Source organism: Oryctolagus cuniculus, chromosome 5, assembly GCF_964237555.1.
Source record: "Oryctolagus cuniculus chromosome 5, mOryCun1.1, whole genome shotgun sequence".
NCBI lineage: Eukaryota > Metazoa > Chordata > Mammalia > Lagomorpha > Leporidae > Oryctolagus > Oryctolagus cuniculus.
In genome coordinates, this window is record NC_091436.1 from 137261342 (window position 1) to 137275371 (window position 14030).

The window sequence follows — 14030 nt, forward strand, 5'->3', positions numbered from 1 at the left end:
CCTAGACAGCATTTACTCACTTATCACTTTAAAGTGACTGTGCTCGTGTTATCTTTTGCATTATTTCCCTCTTCCCCTAAATGCATGGCTTGATTTACCCTTCTCCTGTATGTCACTCTATCCCCATATTTGTTGACTACTGGGCTTCTCCCATATTCCTTTGTCTCCATTTCTCTTTTCCTTCATTTTCTATCATTCACCTCCAGTTTTAGTTCAGCCATGGCTTTACTTCCCCATAAACATCTATTTCTTCTGTGTCCAGAGACTTGACACTCAAGCATGGAAAACAAATGGATGTTTTGGTGCCGAAGTGACCAGAGACTTAGAGGCATCTGAACTCAGATATCTTGGCAGGAGCAGTGGCTCTGGTGTCCCTAACTCAGGGTTGATTGTGACTTAATACAGCATTGCTACCCTGATAATGAGAATCAATTTCATAGATTTACTGGGAATAAAAGACAGTATCAAAGAACCCTAAAGACAAAAGCGAAAAGAACATACAAAAAATAAAGATATTTTATGTGGTAATCATCAGAACTAATATTTCTATTTTTGTATCAGAGAAGCAAATTTCCTCCTCTTCTTAATTCTGTACAGCATGTTGCTTAGACAAAATTAGTTTTCCAGCAGCATGCGTAGGTGTGTGTCTCTGTGTGTGTGTAAGTATCTTGAGTTTAGATTTTGCTTTGCATTTTACGTAAGTTGGAATTTTCTTATCCATTGTTAAACAAGAATATTAACGTTGATTTTATCCTATCTTATTTTCAGATGAACCTCAGAGAAATAATGGTAAATATTGTCTGACATTCCTTTATTCCATTAAAAGTTTATAGATTTATTAAGCTTGCATTCTGAATGAAGAATATTTATATTGATTTTTTCCATCTTATTTTTAGATGAACTTCAGAGAATATTTGGTAAATATTCCCCGACAGCCTTTCCTCCCTTTTGTCTTTAAAATGATTGCTCTCTTGTTGTCTTTTGCATTTATTCCCTCTTCCCATAATTGCATGCCTTGCTTTACCCTTCTCCTGTAAGTCTACTCTCTCCCCTTATATGGTGACTTCGGCACTTCTTCCATATTCTGTTCTCTCTATTTCTCTTTACCTTCATTTTCTATCATTCACCTCCCTTTTCCGTTCAGCCATGGTGTTACTTCCCCATAAATATCTATTTCTTCTGTGTCCAGGGACTTGACACTCAAGCATGGAAAGCTTAGTGATTTTTTAAAGCCGAAGTGACCAGAGACTTAGAGGCATCTGAACTCAGATTTCTTTCCAGGAACGGTGGATAAGGAGTAATGAACTCAGGGTTGACTATGACTTAATACATCATTGCGACCATGATAATGAGAATCAATATCATAGGTTTACTGGGAATCAAAACAGTGTCAAAGAACCATAAAAAGTAAAGCACGAATAACGTACAACAAATAAAGATATTGTATATGATAACCATCAGAACTAATATTTCTATTTATTCTCAATGAAGCAAATTCCCTCCTCTTCTTTAGTTCTGTATAGCACGTTACTTAGACAAAATTAGTTTTCTAGTCGTATGGGTGTGTGTGTGTCTGCGCATATTATCTCCAGTTTCAATTTTGCATTATATTTTACATAATTTGCAATTTTCTATAACAAGAATATGTATAATGATTTTGTTTCCATTTTTTCAGGTGAACTTCAGAGAATTGAGGGTAAGTACAAACTTTTATTCCATTAAAAGTTTAGAATTTTCTTAACCCTGCATTCTGTAAGATGAATATTAATATTGATTTTTTCATCTTAATTTCAGAACTTCAGAGAAATAATGGTAAAATTGTCGGACATCCGTTTTTTCCCTCACAATGCTAGAATATTCTTATCCTTGATTTTTATAACAAGAATATTTATATAGATTTTTCCACCTCATCTTGATTTTTTCCATCTGTTTTTAAACGAACTTCAGAGATGATTTGGTAAATATTCGCTGACAGCCTTTATGCCATTGCTTCTTTTAAATGATGACTCTCTTGTTGTCTTTTGCATTTTCTTCCTCTTTCCTTAAATGTATGCATTGATTTACCCTTCTCCTGTATGTCACTCTCTCTCCGCGTTTGTTGACTACTGGACTTCTCCCATATTCAGTTGTCTCCATTTCTCTTTTCCTTCGTTTCTATCAATCACCTCCAGTTATAGTTTAGCCATGGTGTTACTTCCCTATAAACATCTATTTATTGCATGGGAGACCAGGAGAAGCAACTGGCTCCTGGCTTCAGATCAGTGTGGTGCGCCGGCTGCAGATCACTGGCCACAGCGGGCATTGTGAGGTGAACCTATGGTAAAGGAAGACTTTTCTCTCAGTCTCTCTCTCTCTCGCTGTCCACTCTGCCTATCAAAAAAAAAAAAAATCTATTGATTCTGTGTCCAGATTCTTGACACACAAGCATGGAAAACTTAGTGATATTTGGCTGCCATAGTGACCAGAGACTTAGAGGCATCTGGACTCATATTTTTTTCCAGGGCTGTGGACAAGGAGTCCCAAACTCAGGGTTGATTGTGACTTAATACAACATTGCTACCAGGATAATGAGAATCAATATCATAGATTCACTGAGAATCATAGACAGTATCAAAGAACACTAGAAATGAAAGTGCAAATAACATACAAATTATAAAGATATTTTATAGTGTTACCATCAGAACTAATTTTCTATTCTTTTTCTGTTACACAAATTTCTCCCTTTTCTCTAATTCTGTATAGCTTGTTACCTAGACAAAATTAGGTTTTGGTAGCATGTGTGGGTGTTTGTGTGTTTGTGTGTGTGTGTGGGGGGGTGTGTATTGAGTATATTTTTGCATTGCATTTTACATGAGTTAGAAATTTCTTATCCGTTTTAAAACAAGAATATTTATATTGATTTTATGCATCTTATTTTCAGGTATACTTCAGAGAAATAATGGTAAATAATGTCTGACATCCCTTTAATTCCTTAAAAGTTTAGAAAATTCTTAATGTTGTGGTCCATAACAAAAGTATTTATATTGACTTTTTATATCTTATTTTTAGATGAACTTCAGAAAAGATGTGGTAATTATCCCCTGACAGCCTTCACTCCCTTGCTACTTTAAAGTGACTGCTGTCTGGTTTTCTTTTGTATTTATTCCCTCTTCCTCTAATTGTATGCCTTGATTTAACCTTCTCTTGAATGTCTCCTCTCTCCCCATATATGGTGACTACTGGAATTCTCCCCTATTCAGTTCTCTCCATTTCTCTTTTGCTTCATTTTCTATCATTCACATTCAGTTTTAGTTCAGCCATGGCTTCACTTCCAGATAAACATCTATTGATTCTGTGTCCAGATTCTTGACACACAAGCACGGAAAACAAATGGATGCAAATTTCCTCCTTCTTTAGTTCTGTACAGCTTGTTACTTAGAGAAAATTAGTTTTCCAACAGCAAATGTGTATGCATTTATGTGTGTGTGTGTGTGTGTCCTCATCTTGAGTATAAATTTGAACTGTGTTTTTCATGAATTGGAATTTTCAAACCTTTGTTAACCAGTATATTTAATTTGATTTTTTCCATTTATTTTCAGGTGAACTTCAGAGATATAACGGTAAATATTATCTGACATCATTTATTCCTTTAAAATGTTATAATTTTCTTAAGCTTGTATTCCGTATCAAAAATACTTATATTGATTTTTCCATCTTATTTCCTGATGAACTTCTGAGAAATAATGGTAAATATTGTCCGACAGCCATTTCTCTCATATAATGTTTTCTTGATGTCTTTAACTCTCTATCGCTCTTCTCATAGATGGTGTCCTTTAGTTTTCCCTTCTCCAGATATCTAATCTTCTAGCCTCCTCATTTTATTTTTCGTTAAGTGCCATTCTTATATCATGTTCTCATTATTTCTTTTTCCTTATCTTTTCTATCCTTTCTTATTCCTTTTTCATTTTTGATTCTATGTCATTTTTTCATATAAATCTTGCATTTGTACTACAAATGTCTCTATGTGAAACAGTGACTTGATCAGCTCTTGTCCTGACGGTTGATGTACAATGTAATACTTTATCCATTTTAGTATTTTTTTTTTGTTCTAGTACCATTGGTTGAACTCTGTAATTAACACACAATTATTCTTAGGTGTTTAAATTTTAACTTAAAAGTGATCCCTGTTAGGAAGTTGGAAAACATTATGCTGAGTGAAAAAAGCCAATCCCAAAGGGACAAATACCATATGTTCTCCCTGATCGGTGACAACTAACTGAGCACCAAAAAGGAAACCTGTTAAAGTGAAATGAACACTATGAGAAATGGTGACTTGATCAGCCCTCACCCTGACTGTTGATGAGCAACTTGATATGTTATCCCTCTTAGTATTTTTTTTGTTTGTTCTACTTAATACTTTTGGTTGAATACTGTAATCAATACACAATTCTTCTTAAGTGCTGAAACGTAACTGAAAAGTGATCGCTGTTAAATATAAGAGTGGGAATAAGAGAGGGAAGAGATGTGCAATTCGGGACATGCTCAAGCTGACTTACCTCAAACGGTAGAGTTAATTATTTACACATAACATAACATACTCTAACTATATCCATGTTGTCCCTTGACATTTATATGAAGTTTCCATTTTATTTTTCAGAAGAACTTCAGGGAGAAATTGGTAATTTTTCTGATATTTTTACCTATCGATAGATTTTGGTTTTGTTTGTTTTTGCTGTCTTTTGATCATTTACGACATCTCTACTCTTTGCTTTTCTTTCTTGTGGAGTTCAAATTAAACTATTTATCTTCTATTTCTCTCCATGAACTTGTATCTTATTAAGTTTCCTTCTTATCCTCTCCCTCCCCTTCTCTTTATCCCTTTTCCTCTCTGTACTATATGTTATTTGACTTCTTCTCTCTTACAGGTAATTGTTGTATCTTCAATATAAGATTATGAGATGAATAGAGGAATACAGTTTTTTCCACTAAATGAAAACTTCCTTTAATTGTGTTCCACAACACATCTTCTGTAGAAGAGTGCTCATTATTTTTCACATGATGGTATCTTAATTATTAACTGTGGCTATCAGACTCCAAATTCCTGGAAGATATAAGTTTCTCCTTTTATTGGCCTTTATACAGTTAGTATATATTAATATCAAATATAGTCTGGAGACTTGTTAATTTGTATTACTCAATTGTATTTTTAAATAATCCTAGGTATTAACTATTTTCCCATGATCTTACAATCTTCTCTATGCGACCATAGCTACTACTGCTCTTTCTTTTTTTGGTCTATTAATTTTGATCTATGAATTTTTCTCCGTTCATGACTTTAGGATGCACTGTTAGGTAAATTCCATTGGAAATATATTTTTAAAATCTAAGACCTTGTTCTAAGATATTTCTACAAATTTTAGTGCCAAATTATAAGCATTAAAAGGAGTCTTCAAAAAGTTTTTGAAAAATGTAAATTATGAAAAAACTAGATATAAATGTCAATATTTTTGTACTAAAAACTTAACTTTTAATTCTTTTCATACAAGATTTCTGAAGCACTTTGTATTTAACTATTTACACCTAATATAGTTATTTTCCAATTGGAGTGAAGTTTTCAGTTGGAATGTACTTTAGAGTTTTCTTTTACTGCTAATGAAATGAACATTATCGGCTCAATATTGACACATGTACACTGACAGATATATGGTTTGAATTGTGTATTCTTTATGACATTAACAAAACCTATCTCATGAAGGTATGTTTTGTATATTTTTCTCTCAGGTAGGAGGAAGGCTCAATATATGTTAGGTAAGTAATTATTATCTCTAGGAAACCTCCTTTCCTATATCTTCAATGTGTTCAGTCCATATCTGAGTCCAATAACAATTTTAGGATGTATGTAATCATTGCTTCCTTCGGATAGAAGTAGGCTCAGTTCAAGTTCAGTGAGTAATCATTCTCTGGCAAAAAATTCCATTTTTCTGTCTCTTTTGGATTCAACACCTATCTTAACCTTTATAGTAATTGGTTAGGAAATAACAATGCAACAAAAATGTCTATGTGGCAAAGAAGAATTTCAATTTCAATTTCAATTTCTAGTACAGCTAGAGCTTCATCAACTTTACCACAGAGAGACTTTGCAGGTTCAAGCATATGAAGAAGTTCTGAATTATTAATCTCTGACAACATGCCAGAGATGTTACAAGCAGGTATAGAGTGTGAGAGCATTGCTTAGGAACAGCCATATGATCCAGCAATCACAGTACTGGGTATATATCCAAAAGCCATAAAATCATTGTGATTCTGCATTCTTCACGCCCTTTTTACACCCTTTCCTCTTTCTGATTTCCTTTATTTCTTGCTCCCACCTTTTATTGCTTTAATTTTTCTGAATTTCCTCCACTTGATCATTTTCATCATCATGTCTTTGAAATCTGAAATACAAGGATAGAGGTGAGAAAAAGAAAGCACAGAGAATGTAGAGAAGGAAGTGTGAGAAAAACGCAGGATGATATGAGAAGTACAATGAGAAAAAGACACAGAAGGAAAAAAAGGGATTTCCTATTTTCTTCTCTTTCAGACTGGAGGAAAGCAGCATTATATGCTGGTAAGTGCCACGGTTTCTATTAATAACCTATTACTGAAGATATTATACATGAATATCTTCAATGTACAAAACATCATGAAGGAAAAGAAATCCAAAGCATATCTCTCATAAATATGACATAATACTACATAATTTTAACACACTGGGATGAGTATTTTGACACCAAAGTTAAGCTAAAGCTAAACTTAACTGGAGTGCTGATGAGTTCAAGTTCCTCTGCTTCCAATCCAGGTTCCTGCCAATGCACCTGGGAAGGGAGCAGATGATGGCCCAACTACTTGGTTCTCTACTACCGCAGGGAGACTTGGATGGAGTTCTGGGCTCCTGGCTTTAGGCTAGCCCGTTCTTACTCATTGCAGTAGATGAAAGAGCTCTCGTTCTCCTGTTTCTCTCCTCAACTCTCAATCACTTTATTGTTCAAATAAACTTAAAATTTCAACACATATGGGGTTGAAACATTACATTTTAATCTTTGTAAATCTGTGTATCATCTTATATTTTGAGGGCAGGTAGAATGGTAACTATGTACTAAAATTTAAAGAAACAAAGCAAAATAACTTGTTGAGGCAAAGTCACCATAAATCCTATTTCCTCTCCAACATCTAAATATATAAAATAATGTTATCTTGTAGAATTTTTTAAATGAGGAAAGCATTGGCATGGGTCAAGCCTTCCAGTTAGATATAATTTAGCAAGCTATAAAATGAAGGGCAAGCATATGTAAGAGAATTTTCTTTAGTTGCTATTATTTTAAACTAAACCTGGGGAATTCATACTCTAAATGGTCAGGTAGCTTTCTTTCTCATATGGTGGCTTCTCATGTTGATATATTTCTTGCAGATTGGAGGAAAGAAGAGTTCCTGGCTGGTGAGTCTATGATGTTGTAGAGGGGACCATGTTCTTTGTGCATAGGTTCACTCAAAGCCGGGCAGAAGTTAGCAGAATTCACCTAGGGCCAGAAAAGCTCTCACAGAATACAGTTTCTCTGGCTCAGGAATATTGAGATTTTCCTGAGTTAGATAATAATGGTCCTCAGATGGCGCCACAGCTCAATAGGCTAATCCTCTGCCTGAGGCACTGACACCCCGGGTTCTAGTCCTGGTCGGGCGCCAGATTCTGTCCTGGTTGCTTCTCTTCCAGTCCAGCTTTCTGCTGTGGCCCGGGAGTGCAGTGGATGATGGCCCAGGTCCTTGGGCCCTGCACCCGCATGGGAGACCAGGAGAAGCACCTGGCTCCTGGCTTCGGATTGGCGTGGTGCACCGACCTCAGGGCTCCACTGCAGTGGCCATTGGGGAGTGAACCAACAGAAAAGGAAGACCTTTCTGTCTGTTTCTCTCACTGTCCCTCTGCCTGTCAAAAAAAAAAAAAAAAAAGATACTGATGGTTCTCTTGTCTTTGCAGTAAACGTGACCCTGGATGCAGAAACTGCACATCCTGCGCTCTTCCTGTCTGAACAGAGACGTGTAACCTGGCAAGAAGAGAAGCAAGATCTCCCTGACTGCCCACAGAGATTTGATTCCCTTCCCTGTGTGCTGGGTCAACTGAGTATCACCTCGGGGAGATATTACTGGGAAGTAGATATTGGGGACACAGTTTCCTGTGATCTAGGAATCTGTAGGGACAATGTTACAAGGAAGGGGATAGTAACAATGTCACCACAAAATGGTTTCTGGGCCATCAGGCTTTATGAGGGGGATTTCTGGGCTCTTACTTCCCCAGAAACTCATCTTACTCTGAGACAGCACCCCCGAAGGGTGGGGTTATTCCTAAATTATGAAGATAGAGAAGTGTCATTCTATAACATGACAGATGGATCCCATATTTACACCTTTACCCAAAATGTATTCCAAGGTGCCTTAAGACCTCTTTTCGGGCTTTGTAAGTCTGACTCAGGCACCTTGACCATTGTCCACTGAAGGAGAGCATAGTGATGTTGTAATTCAGAAGTGCACCCCATTTCACAAAAAATGACTTTGAGCCCCAATGTTGATTGCCATTCCAGCTAACTATTGAGAAATTGCATTTTTTTCTTTATCTTGATTGGTTCATTGTCAAAATGAAGCTGGGGAGTGGGACACAGATTTCTGATTGTTCCTTACCACTAATTTTTCTCATCCTCAGTAATAGACTTCCTGACCAATGATAGTCTAGTTTAATATTAGATTTCCTAGCCTCCTTTGCTGCATGTGACTAGACGTTGGCCAGTATAATGTATGCTGAATTGTGTATTCTGACTTCTGATATTTTCCTTTAAAGGGAAATTGTATGTCTTCCTTTGTGGTTCACTTTTTCTGCTGGCTTATACGAAATGATGCATAATTACTTGAAGCATATTTTTGAGCAGGAAATAAGAGATGGATAACAGACATTTTGATTATTAATTTTTGACAACTTATTGTAAATATTCTTGCTTAATACAAGACTTTTTTTCTTCGGAAAATAAACTTTACATCTTTAAGCCATTATTGTATTTTCGTGTGTCTTATTATGAGATCTAATTCTAACTGATGTGCACTGCTGTTCAGGATGGCAGCAGACATCCACATTTGAAACATGAGGTTTAACATCATGAACTGCACACTTATCTTTTGTACTCATCCACTGCTTCAGCCCCATCAGACTCTCATTTTTTTCTGGTCAGTCAGTCTTTCGTGACTTCAATTCCCACCCTTTTCTACTTAAATTGGAATGGCTAATAACTTCAAACATTCTCTTACTAGTAAATGAAAACCTTGCCCTATTTGTTCTTCTGTGACATCTTCTTAGCAAAGCCCCAGATATGGATGTTTCTATCCTTTGTTCACACTGGCAGCCTAACAGGCTATAAAACTTCATAGGTCTGAGCAGACTGGTACCTTGTATGTTTGTTGTACCTTTCACAATGAAGATGATAACACTATCCCTCATGCTTTTCTAGTCATCTACATTTCCTTAGATTTGTCCAATCAACTTTCAATAGTCCACTTATTTAAACTTTTTTTTTTTTTTTTTTATTCATCTTTTTTTATTTTTATTTTTTTTTTTTTAAGGATTTATTTATTTATTTATTTATTTTTTAACTTTTATTTAATGAATATACGTTTCCAAAGTACGAATAATGGATTACTATGGCTTCCCCCCCATACCGTCCCTCCCACCCACAACCCTCCCCTTTCCCACTCCCTCTCCCCTTCCATTCACATCAAGATTCATTTTCGATTATCTTAATATACAGAAGATCAGCTTAGTATACATTAAGTAAGGCTTTCAACAGTTTGCTCCCACACAGAAACATAAAGTGAAAAATAATAGATGATTTTTTTTAATGATGATGAAATCAGATCGACCTATTGTCATGTTTAATCCCAGTGAGAGTCAAGTTGGGAGTTGATAGTTTCTTTTCTTTTCTTTTCTTTTTTTTTTTTTTTTTTTTTTTTTACAGAGGATCAGTTTAGTATGCATTAAGTAAAGATTTCAACAGTTTGCACCCCCATAGAAACACAAAGTGAAATATATTGTTTGAGTACTCATTATAGCATTAAATCTCAATGCACAGCACATTAAGGACAGAGATCCTACATGAGGAGTAAGTGCACAGTGACTCCTGTTGTTGACTTTACCAATTGACACTCCTGTCTATGGCATCAGTAATCTCCCTATGCTCCAGTCATGAGTTTCCAAGGCGATGGAAGCCCCTTGAGTTCTCCGACAGAGGATCTCCAATCAGACTCACTTATTTAAACTTTCTATTCTACCCTCCCTTGTCCTCAGCAAAGTACTGTGTTCCCACTTAGAAAATCAAAGTAATAATAATTAGAATCCATCAGGAGGGAACTGGCTCATATTTATTTTATTTTTTTTGACAGGCAGAGTTAGTGAGAGAGACAGAGATACAGGTCTTCCTTCCATTGGTTCCTGTCTGATCTTTGTAACAACAAATAAAACTGTTCTATCTATCTGGGAATCTCTATTATTCCTCCTTCTCAGTTACATTAATATAAACAACCTCTTCCTATGTGGGGAACAACGTCTATTCTCTCTTTCAAGCCTATACTGACCTACCTGGTTTGGGGAACAATCAGTTATTTCTCTTACCTTTTCTACTTACTCCTTCTCATGAATCTTAAAAAAATTCAAATTCTGCCCAATTGAAACTGCAAGAGTAAATTTTTCCATGAACTCTATATCTTCCTATAAACTCATCTTTTTCCTTATATAATCAAAATTATCAAAATAATTATCTATCTACATAATATGTTTTCAATTATTCATATTTCTCTTAAATGTACTCTGTTATAATGATTGAATTGTGTCCTATCAGTTTCACATGTAGAATTTCTAACCTCTAGTATCTCATAATGTGACTTTATTTGTCTATAGGATTACTGCAGATGCAATTATGTAAGATGACATTACACTGAAAGAGGATGTGTCTTTAATACAATATGACTGGTATCCTTATGAAAAGATGAAATCGGTACAACTCTCCAGCACATAGGGAGAATCCAAAAGAATAACATCTACATGAATGTCAAAGAGATTTTCCCCTATTGTTTTTTTTTCTGGTAGCTTTTCAGCTTCACATTCATCTTTTTAACACTTTTTAATTGAATTTTGTATGAGGTAAGGGCCTAATTTCATGCTTATACATCTGCACCAGTTTGTACTTTCTAGGAAGCAAGGCTAATAATTGCACAGCCCCCATCTTCCAGAGTTCACAAAACAAGTCTAGACAAATTTAAAATAGCAGAAATCAGATCAGTATCTTTTCTGACCACACTGCAACAAAGCCAGAAAAAAATAACTAGATAAGTATTGGGAATCATACAAATACATAGACATTAAACAGCTTACTCCTGAACAATCAATGGACTCAGACACATACAATCAGAAATGAAAATGGAGACAATATGATTGACATCACAAAAATATAAAATTGTATAAGTTTACCATTAACAATTGTATGACAACAAATTTGATTACCTAAAAAATGCCAAATTCTTAAATATGTATAATTTATCAATGTGGAATCATGATCAGGATGTCTAGCAGATCAATAAATAGTAGAAATATCCAGTTAATATTGAAGTCTCCCATCAAAGTAAAGCCCAAGACCAAATGGATCACCGCTGAATTATACCAAACATTTTAACAAGAATCAACAAAAATCTTCTTAATCAATTTAAAAACATAGAAGAGGAGGGAATTCTTCCAGATTTATATTCATTCAACATTACACTCATATGAAAACCAGACAAGGACACAACAAAAAAAGAACATTTGGGGCCAATATCCTTAATGAATATGAGTACAAAAGTCCTCAGCAAAATACTAGCAAATCAAATTGAACAGCCCACTAAAATATCATTCAACATAATCAAGTAGGGTTCATATCAGAGATGCAAGCATAGTTCAAAATATGTAAATCAACAGATGTGATACACCATCAAAAGAATGAAGGACAAAACCAAGATGATCATCTTAAGAAATGAAGAAAAGGCATTAAATAAAATGCCACATCCTTAATGATAAAACTCTCACCACATTTACTATACAGGAGACATATGTCATGATAATAAAACCCATATGTAACATGACAATAAATAACATCATATTGCATAGGGAAAAGTTGAGTTTTCTGTCTAAGATTTTGCACAATAGGGGGTGTCCACCTTCACCACTTTTATTCAACATGGCACAGGTGGCCCAGATAAACCATAGGGCAAGAGGGGAAAAAAACAAACTCATCCAACTGGAAAGGAGGAAGTCAAACTGTCTCTAGTTGCCTAAGGAAAGCGTATAATTCAATTAGAAATATACAACAGATTTAAACACATTTATCAGAGGAAGACATAAAGGAGACCAACAGATATATAAAAATGCTCAACATCAGTAATCATCAGGGAAATGGTCACTTATTAAAAGTTTGACCATAATGTAATCTTAAAATGTTATCTCGATTTTTTAATGGAGACAAATGTAACCCTAGATTACACACAGCACTGTTCAGTCTTGAATATTTTCACTGTCTTGCTCTTTTGCAGTAAGACGAGTCAGGCAAATAGATAGTTTAAGTTCATGAGCTGCTTGCCATTCCTTTCCTGCTCTGTGCTACCATATCAACACACCTGTCAATCAGATGACCCCTCCTCTGGATGTACCTCCCCTTACCTGGGACCTGGGGGCAGTACTATGTAACCACTCCCCTTCTCTAAGCTCATAGGAAGCCTGGTAAAAGGGAGGGGATCATTCTCACACTCCAGCTCTCTCTCTGCCCTCATGGACCTAGGAAATTCAGGGTGTGGAAAGCCCTCTTTACTTTTCCTGGCACACTCTCCCTAAATAAGTCCTCATGTGCCTGTGTATTCTTCTTACTCTGTAAATATTCCTTACCACACTGCATGTTGTGTTTGTGCCTGTACTTACAATTCCTCTCTAAGTAAAGGCAAGAGTCTTTAATAGAGATTTAGGCCCTGCCACGCCCACAACACTGTGATGCTCAACTTCAAGGTCAACATAAAATTAAATAAGCATGGGGAGATAAACACAATTAGTACCTGCAGTAATCAACATCTAAAATGGCCCTAATATTAACTAAGTCCAAGGATTTATACCTTTGTGTGCTATCCTTCCATATTACGCCAAGGTTCTGAGACTTCCACAATTCAGTAACAAAAGAAATTGAGTTCTGTGACATTACGAGATATATATTTGGTCTTTGCATCTCTAGTCTTCTCACTCTGTAAATAATCCTTATCACACTGCATGTTGTGTTTGTGCCTGTACTTTCAATTCTTCTCTAAGTAAAAGGCAAGAGTCTGGAAAAGAGTTGTAGGCCCTTCCAAGCCCACAACAACACTAGGCGACATCTGGCAGGTCACAATTTTCACACTGGGTGTTTCTCAGCAAGGTTCATTCTATATACTGCTATTCTTTAAAAATGAAGCATAGGATGAAATCAGAAACTCTGAAATCGCATGTACTAGATTCTATGTTTTATACAAATATACAGCTAAGTCCTTATTAAATTGTAGCATTACTGCATGCAAGGCTTTAATGCTGCACATGGTAAATATCAGGATACCAATTTTGCAGATCCATGTGCCACCATGTTCTCCATACACTTCTCTATAGTCTTCAAAATAAAGTGTGCATGAGACAAAATCAATGTTTGGTTTGAATATGATCTGCAATATTGACCACAAGTGCTGAGCTGAAGGAATTATAATTGGCATCTGTGATAAACTATGCCCAGTTTCCACACTGTGATTCTCATCTTCAAGGTTAACATAAAATTATATAAGTTTGGGGAGATAAACACAAGTAGTACTTACAGTAGTCAACATTTAAAATGGCCCTAATATTCCCTAACTCAGAATCAGATCTTAAGGCATTTGGATCTGGCTAAAAAGCCCGTAAGAGTATTTCAGGCATGGAAAGCCAAGACACTGTGACAAAAAATGAC

The 14030-nt window shown here is 35.6% G+C and overlaps 1 long non-coding RNA gene across 1 annotated transcript; it reads left to right on the forward strand.

Annotated features, from left to right (window-relative positions):
* Positions 1–3055: 3055 nt before the first annotated feature.
* Positions 3056–8969, forward strand: LOC103345329 (butyrophilin subfamily 1 member A1). The gene is made up of 6 exons (XR_011388877.1): positions 3056–3599; positions 4637–4657; positions 5761–5787; positions 6560–6586; positions 7427–7453; positions 7988–8969. It is a non-coding gene; the product is annotated as a butyrophilin subfamily 1 member A1 (long non-coding RNA).
* Positions 8970–14030: the final 5061 nt, after the last annotated feature.